Raw genomic sequence first — 8,507 nt, 5'->3', positions numbered from 1 at the left:
TAAAAACCTGGTCCGATTCTAATTTACCTTTTTTTAACATAAAACAGTAGCATTATCCTATACAGGAGCTCGTCAATCTTTACCTCTTAACACATTCACAGACACAACTGCATATGAAGCCACTTACTCCATAAGATGTGTCTACATCTAAAGTGTGTCTGTGAATGTGTTAATAACAGCCAGATCAGTATCGTTGATTCTGTAAAGTTTCTTGGTATTTTTTTTAGATAGCAATCTTAAGGGTTAAAAGGGTCTAAAGGGATAAACATTCACTGAAAGCGATATTATCTTTAATACCCGTGGTGCCTTCAACATTTAATGTCTGACTAAATTATTCTTTATAGGCAAAAAAATTTAAGGAATTTTGAATTAATTAGTTTTTAAATAAGTACATTTACCAGCAACAGTTGTAACGTAATTGTGTCAACTCGACAGTATTTAACTAGTTATTTGAATTTAATACCCTAGCTAGGGCATTATTTTTCAAAATAAATATTGAAAAATAACGCCCTAGGGCATTATAATATAACTTACTTTGAAATCATGTACAGTGGAACCTCGATTATCCGTCTCTCCATTAACCATCACCTCTGTTAACCGTCAGGGTACATACAGAAGTTGTATTGAGTTATACATTAGCAATCATTTAAATGCAAAAAAATAAAAAAAAAGTTAATTTGATTTGTGATGAGGACACAAACGGCTATCCATTGCTGACAGATAAAGAACTCATTGAAATGGCAACAAAGGCGGACCAAACCTATTCGGAAGCTGACACAGTAGCTATATTGATGCTTGGACACAAGGAAGCTTGACTGTAGCTATATTGATGAACCTATTGTAACTGACAAAGATTTGCGTAAATAATCTAGAGAAGCTGCATCGCATATGCAATAATTCATCGAGTGGTATTCTCAACAAGAAGAAGCCAATAAAGTAGATTGCATGATCTTATGCCTTATGCCGATTAAGAAATTCAGCCGTCGCAAAATATGAAGCAGCAGTAAAACAAACACAAATTTCAGAATATTTTAAATTGATTCGATTGTATGAACACAAATCCCTCTTATATTGTCAAACAAACCATACAAATGAAATTTGAGAGTTGTACTATGAATTTTTATTTTTTTTTAATGTTCTGTTAACCGTCTTTTCAATTATCCGTCATACCCTTGGTCCGGTGCCCTGACAGATAATCGAGGTTCTACTGTAATAATATTAATGTCCGACTGGTATATTATTTGACAAATAATGACATGATTTTGAAGTCAGTTTGATAAATAATGACATGATTTCGAAGTCAGTTAAGTATGATATAATGCCCTAGGCTCTAGGGCATTATTTTGAAAAATTACGCCCTAGGGTATTAAATTTAAATAACTAGTTAAATACTGTCAAGTTGACAAATAACAACCCAAGTAAAACTATGGTTACCACAATTACGTTACGACTATTGCTGGTAAATGTACTTATTTGAAAACTAATTAATTCAAAATTCCTTCAATTTTTTGCCTATAAAAAATAATTTAGTCGGACATTAAATGTTGAAGGCACCACGGGTATTAACGATAATATCGCTTTCAGTCAACTTATATCCCTCAGGCCAAAGGCCCTCGGTATATACACCATTGACCTCAAGTGTTATTATCCTTATAATACCCTTGGTACCTTAACTATAATCTCACAATCAGCCCATAGAAGGTGTCAAACAAATAAAATATTTGGGAATCATACTTGATAATTTATTAACAATTAAATGATTACTTTATTGATTACAGTTAATTTATTTAATGGAAATTAAGGTAATAATAATAATAATGTTTATTCAAAAATAATCAAATATAAAATCTTCCTGAGACTAAAAACATATTTAAGTGTATAATTAATAAGAATTAACATAGGAAGCCACAAGGAAATAAATCTGCACGTAGCTATAGCCCAAAGTAACTCCTGTTATTTATCCAAATCTTTACTAGTCAAACACATTTGTTTTGAAATTCCAGCAGTTTCTTCTTTTTATACCTTTTAAATATCTGGTGGTTGTTCCTAAAACAAAGACATAAATAAAAATTCTACATTGTGTACCATAAAAAAATCATAAAAATGTGGAAAGTATCACAAGAATAAAGAAAAGTCCCAGATATAAAATTCACTATTAAAATAAAAATAGTAAATAATTATTTATATCTGACACTTTTCTTATTGGAACTTCTTTCTGGTAACATCCTTAATCTCTGACTTTTACAATTTATAAGACAAGAGATGATGAATAAAGAAAGGGAAAAGGTCTCTGCAGTATACAGTTACATTCTGCTTTCATTAATCTAGAAAAAAGATCAGAAAGATAATTCAAAGTCCGAAATTGTAAAAGTCAAAAAGAGATTAAGGATGTACCAGAAAGGGGTTCCAATAAGAAAAGTTTCAGATTTAAATAATTATTTACTATTTTAATAGTGAATTTTGTATCTGGGACTTTCCTCTTTTCTTTAAGAGATATCGCTGAAGCATCCTAATAGTAGATAACTATTTTTGAAATTCCACTTAAATAGAGAATTTGATTTCGTTTTGATTCAGAGGTGTGCAGGCAGCTCCACTGGGGACGCCGTAAGGCAGAAACAACTGTCTGGAGATTGTGTATCGCCTCTGGATCGAAAGGAAACATAAACTGTCTCTTCACTATCACAAGAGTATTTTAATATTTTTATTGAATAAAAGTAGTCAAAAAAAAAGGACTAGTTGGTGGAGCGAAGAGATAAAAATAGCTGTGAAAGAAAAGAAAGTACCATGGAGAGCTTATCTAGAAAATAACAGTTAATAAGCAAGGAAGCTTGTGAAAGAAAAAGTTAAAAAAGCTAAATTGGAACAGTGGGAGAGATTTGGAGAAAAGATGGGGCAAGACAGTAGTAGGACAAACCAAAAATTGTTCTATTAAGGTCTGAAAAAATGAGAGGTAAATCAGGTAGTACTGTAGTGCAAATAAAAAAAAATAAAATGGAGAAACACTTAACCAACCACAAGATATAGTTAATAGATGGAGTAAATATTCCAAAGAGTTGAGTAATGAAATAACAATGGAAGAATTAACGGAAGCCATTGCAAAAATGAAAAATGGTAGTGGCAGGAATAGATAATATCAAAACACGATTGTTGAAATATATGGGGGAATCTGCATTACACTACTTACACAAATTACTGATAACAATTTGGAAACAGAAACGCATCCCAGAAGATTGGGCAACAGCAGTAATGGCTCTTCTGGTAAAGAAGGGAGGTAAAAAAGTAATGTTCAAATTATCGAGGTATTTTCATGCTAAGTGTACTGGCTAAGATTTATGAATGAACACTGGAGATGAGACTGAGAAAGAAAGTGGAACATCAACTAGACGATGCACAAAAAGGTTTCTGACCGGGCACAGTGTCCAAGATCATATCTTTACTATAAGACAATGGAAAAAGCCTTTGACAAGGTACCACCCGGACATCACATTTGGAAAGGGCTTGAACTGTTCGATGTTGGAGGAGAACTAATTGATGCAAGTAAAATTTATGTACTGGAACATTGTGCGAGCATTAAACTGTGAATCAAACAAATTTGCTAATACACAAGGAGTAAGGCAAGGTGGAGTTTTAAGCTCACTGCTATTCATTATATTATATACAGTATGTCCCTGTAAGTTGTATCCATATGGAAAACTTTTTTATTATTAATTTTACGAAAAAAAGTCATTCTTCATAAAAAGCTCTGCATGGTCCAAAACCTAAGATTCAACCATCAGATATAAAATTTTATGAATATTATACGAGGTATGTCAAAAAGTTTGAATTTCACTCAAGAGTAAAGTAGCTTTATTTTTCACAATATTGAAAATTGCTATAATGAAAAGTTGTTTGGAATTAAAAACTATATTTTAATATGCAATTACATCCTTCTAATTGAATTTTTTTTTTTTTTTGAAAATTATGGATAACTAACATTATTTTCAGTTATTTCAGTTCTGATAACTCTTTTATTATTAATTTTACGAAAAAAAGTGATTCTTAATAAAAAGTTCTGAATGGTCTGAAACCTAAAATACAACCATCTTATGTCAAATTTTATCAATTTTATACAAGGTATGTCAAAAAATATGAATTTGGCTCAAGAGTAAAATACCTTTATTTTCACAATATCGAAAATTGTTATTATGAAAAGTTATTAAGAATTAAAAACCATGTTTCAGTATGTAATTACATCCTTCTAATTGAAATATTTTGAACTATAAAGGTACTTTACTTTTGATCTAAATTTATCTTTTTTGACCCACCTCGTATAAAATTGACATAAGAGTTGTATTTTAGGTTTTAGAGTATTTTTTACCATGCAGAACTTTTTTTTACGAATCACTTTTTTCGTAAAATCGATAATAAAAGAGTTATTAGAATTAAAATTACTGAAAATAATATTAGTTATTCATAATTTTTCAAAAAAATTTTTTTCAATTAGAAGGATGTAATTGCATATCAGAATATAGTTTTTAATTCCAAACAACTTTTCATAATAGCAATTTTCAATATTATGAAAAATAAAGCTACTTTACTCTTGAGTGAAATTCAAACTTTTTGACATACCCCGTATAATATTCAAAAAATTTTATATCTGATGGTTGAATCTTAGGTTTTGGACCATGCAGAGCTTCTTATAAAGAATAACTTTTTTTCGTAAAATTAATAATAAAAAAGTTTTCCATATGGATACAACTTACAGGGACATACTGTATATGAATGAACCAATAAAAAAAATGCAGTAGAGTCCCGAAAATTAGATTTAGGTTACCATTGATTAAAAAGTATAACTCTGAGTAAATGTGTATCTGCAGATGACATTGCATAGATACCAAGTTCAGAGAAATCTTTACAAAGCAACCTAAATTTATAGACGAGAGAACTTGCAGACAAAGGAATGAAAATAAAATTAGCAAAGACTAAAACTTTACTTATTTCCAAGACACTGAGAGAAATCCATATAAACCTAGACGGAAATTTAGTAGAACATATGAATGATTTTGAATATTTATAAACTATAATAGACAAAAAATGCAAAAAAAAATCAACAACAGAATTGCTAAAACATCACGATTATATCACTCCCTCACTACAGGTTTCATTAGCAAAAGAGAAATTAGTGAGAAGACAAAAGGGACAGTATATTATATACCTCCCTTCTCTGCTTCATGGAAGTGAAACATGGCTGGCTTTCCTAATAATTAAGCTTGAATTATCACATCTTTATTATTATTGTAGACATTTAAAATCCTTATTAATTGAATTACATTAAACTTACCACTTATAAAATGTTTACTTTTCATATTTTAATTTTAGTTCCCTTATATCTGTTCTTCTTGTGGCTTTTATCCATTGTCCCCGGCTTTGTTTGGATAATTTATTTAAATGTATTGCATGGGGAGCCTTGGGAACAGTACAAAATAAGATTTTTCCCTGTCTGCCCTACCCCCACAATTTACAACAATACAAGTTACATGTATAAGCTTCCCAAGAAAGAAAAACTGATAACTGCTATGGACTAATTCAGTTCTGTAGGCGATAAACGACTTTATATTTGATTTGCTGCACACAATTTCGCTGCACAATCGACAATAAAAACAAACAGGATATTCTTTACAAATGTAAATATTAGGATTAGGTTATGTTATGTTATGTGCCCCCAGTTAGGCCATATTCGGAAGTTCCTTGTCCCTTTGCTTGATTGGCACACCGATAATTTTCGTTTAAAACTGTCCGCTGTCATGAGCCGCTGTCACATCCGCTGTCATTTTACACTCAAATGTCCATAGAATTTCGTACACTTTACACTCAAAAGTGTAACACTAAAAAACAAAGGAACAGACCTAATAATATAATGTAAATTTATATGTTAATATCGCTAAATATCCCAGCTCGACTAGTTTCATTTTTTTTATCTCACGACTTAATACGTTTTCGTGAAATCGCGAAATCCACTCTTTTGGCACTTTGTTTGATCTAAATATGGTAATTTAGCAACAATTTAAAATTGTTTAAATAAATTTATAATTATTAAAATGTATTGCATTAATGCAAGTACTTTTTTTTATTTATTTATTCATTTTTAATTTACAACCTACCTCAATAAAGTAATAAGTAAATACTATGGTATAAGTTCAAGTTCTTGGCTTGTGGGAGGTGCCGTCCGTTGACACTCTCTGAAATTGACCTAGCAGCTTGGTCTTCTGGCCCCAAAGTCTCTTTAGGCGTCTCAATCAGTGGAGGGTTTTGAATTTTAAACTTTATCGAAGAGAAAATGTTGAATAATACTTTTTATTATAGTAAATAAACAATTTTTTAAAATAATTTTTAATTATAAACATATTTTCCGTATATTAATTTTCGATGTTACCAAAAATAGAGATATTCTTGAACAAGGGGCACATGTTTTACACACTTTCTATACAAGCAATAAAATTTGATATCTGATATGGGATTCAATATATAGATCTTTTTCCTTAGACTTCTAAAATATTTAAAAATCAAAACTAGCCAAACCAATCCACTCCTTTTCAGAGTTATAAAAAAATTGAGTGCAGCGACTGTACAGGGCAATTGATTGTATCCCCCGTCGCATGGCCAAGGGCAAAATCACTAGTTTTATATAATAGTATCATTGTTTAAAAAAGGAAATTTCTTTTTAAACAATGATAGTAACTATAATATAATAATATTATATACATAAAGCTTTCAGAGAAAAAGTAACTTTTAGACCTGACAACAGTGTATATTACGAACCATCTGGTTTAAGATGCTCAGTTGCCAAGGGTGTGATCTGACTTAATCTCCTTGGAATATATTAGTCCTAATGCCTAATATCAAAAAAAAAGAAATATAATACAATTATTACTATCATCAATAATCGTTACATTCTCTAGATAGCACCAAATTTAACTATAACCGCTTCGTGTGATTAGAATATAAAAACTAATTCTGGGTGTGAACTTATTAATTTATTACTTATTCAAAATCGCGCAACACTGTAAGAAAATGGTTTGTTCGGAATAATATGTTTGTTAGATATAACATTTTTAATGGACTGCGCGTGCGTGCTTTAGGTTATTGCAACTTTAATAATTATTTTCAGTGCAAAAAAAGCCTGATCAAAGTTTAATACAGGTGATCAATGGTCAGCGCTTTATTTCCTATCGAATACAGTCATTTTTTTTAAGATTTCGATCAATGAGGTGCCAACATCTTTTTTTTCGTCCTTGAATTTTCAACCCTTAATAAAAAATAAACTAGAGTTGATCAAAATCTGAAACCAAGTGATCAATGCTGTACAAACCGTGAGCAAAAGGATGGTATAATTATTTTTACGAAATTCGATCAATGAGGTGCTAACATCTCATAACCCTTAATTTCCCGACTCTGCACCCCCCACTACTGTTTATATGTGAACGTATTTAAAGAATGGCGGGAAGTTTGAAAATGGCCATGACCAACCAGCCAGAGCAATGAGCAATCTAACCTTACATTTTCATTTATGAAAGTGTTTTGTTATTGTTTTTGTATTAGTGAATTATTTTAATTTTATCAAATTTGCGTTTTATATTAATAAAATGTATCCTTAGAATTTGATAACAATTTAGTGATGATGAAAGAATAATATATTTTTTAAATAACGCTTGAGCCTGTACCATACGAGAACGAAAAAAGTTATGGAAGAATTTGATGATATATAACAAATTTTTATTAAGGTTTATAGTTTCCATAAAAATACTGTGAGATAATTTATACAAGAGCTGGTTCCTGGTTTCCATTATGTAATTCTTCAGTAAGTATAAGTAACCTTCCTTTCATGGAAATACATGCTATGATACTTTTTTGCTTGATATTTATATCTAATAAGAATTTTTTTTAGGTAGGTATGATGAGCCTAATATCACAGATCAAGTTTTAATAACTTATATTATGAGTTGTTTTTATTTATTGTATGGTTTTGGTGGTATACCTATACAAAACATAACTACTGAAAGATTTATAAAAACCCATGAAGTACTGGCAGATAATGTAGTTGTTGATATTGATAGCGAATGTGTTAACACAGAAGATATTCCATTTATGAGTACTAATCTATGAACATGCTATAAAATACTATAAAATTTAACATTTATAATAAATATTTAAACCTTTGTTTTATTGTGTTTAATTTATATTCTTAATATACACTTTATGTTGAACATGTCTTTAATTGAATATTCTAATTTTCAATCAGAAATATATCCTTATAACAAATTCTAAACTGATCCACAATGTCTGAAACATGGTTCGTTTATGAAAATTTATTGTTTTCACTGTATTCGTTCACTCAACCATTCTCTCCAATTCTTTCTCTTTTGCCAGTCCCTTACTGCAGATTTATTCTTTCCATTGCTTGGTCCACTTTATCTCTTCTGAAAGATCTTCGAGTCTGCATCTCTTCCTTCTTCCTATCAGGCTCCACT

At 30.3% G+C, this 8,507-nt stretch overlaps 2 long non-coding RNA genes across 2 annotated transcripts; one reads left to right on the top strand and one right to left on the bottom strand.

Annotated features, from left to right (window-relative positions):
* Window positions 1–1,806: 1,806 nt before the first annotated feature.
* Window positions 1,807–5,882, bottom strand: LOC126884403 (uncharacterized). The gene is made up of 2 exons (XR_007698009.1): window positions 5,321–5,882; window positions 1,807–2,046 (listed from the first exon to the last, which is right to left on the bottom strand). It is a non-coding gene; the product is annotated as an uncharacterized LOC126884403 (long non-coding RNA).
* Window positions 5,883–7,254: 1,372 nt separating this feature from the next.
* On the top strand, window positions 7,255–8,196 carry LOC126884401 (uncharacterized). The gene is made up of 2 exons (XR_007698007.1): window positions 7,255–7,837; window positions 7,925–8,196. It is a non-coding gene; the product is annotated as an uncharacterized LOC126884401 (long non-coding RNA).
* The last annotated feature ends 311 nt before the right edge of the window (window positions 8,197–8,507 follow it).

This window comes from Diabrotica virgifera, chromosome 5 (genome assembly GCF_917563875.1).
Source record: "Diabrotica virgifera virgifera chromosome 5, PGI_DIABVI_V3a".
NCBI classification, from domain to species: domain Eukaryota; kingdom Metazoa; phylum Arthropoda; class Insecta; order Coleoptera; family Chrysomelidae; genus Diabrotica; species Diabrotica virgifera.
Note: the sequence above shows the minus strand (reverse complement) of the source record. Positions and strands in the feature narration are given on the sequence as shown.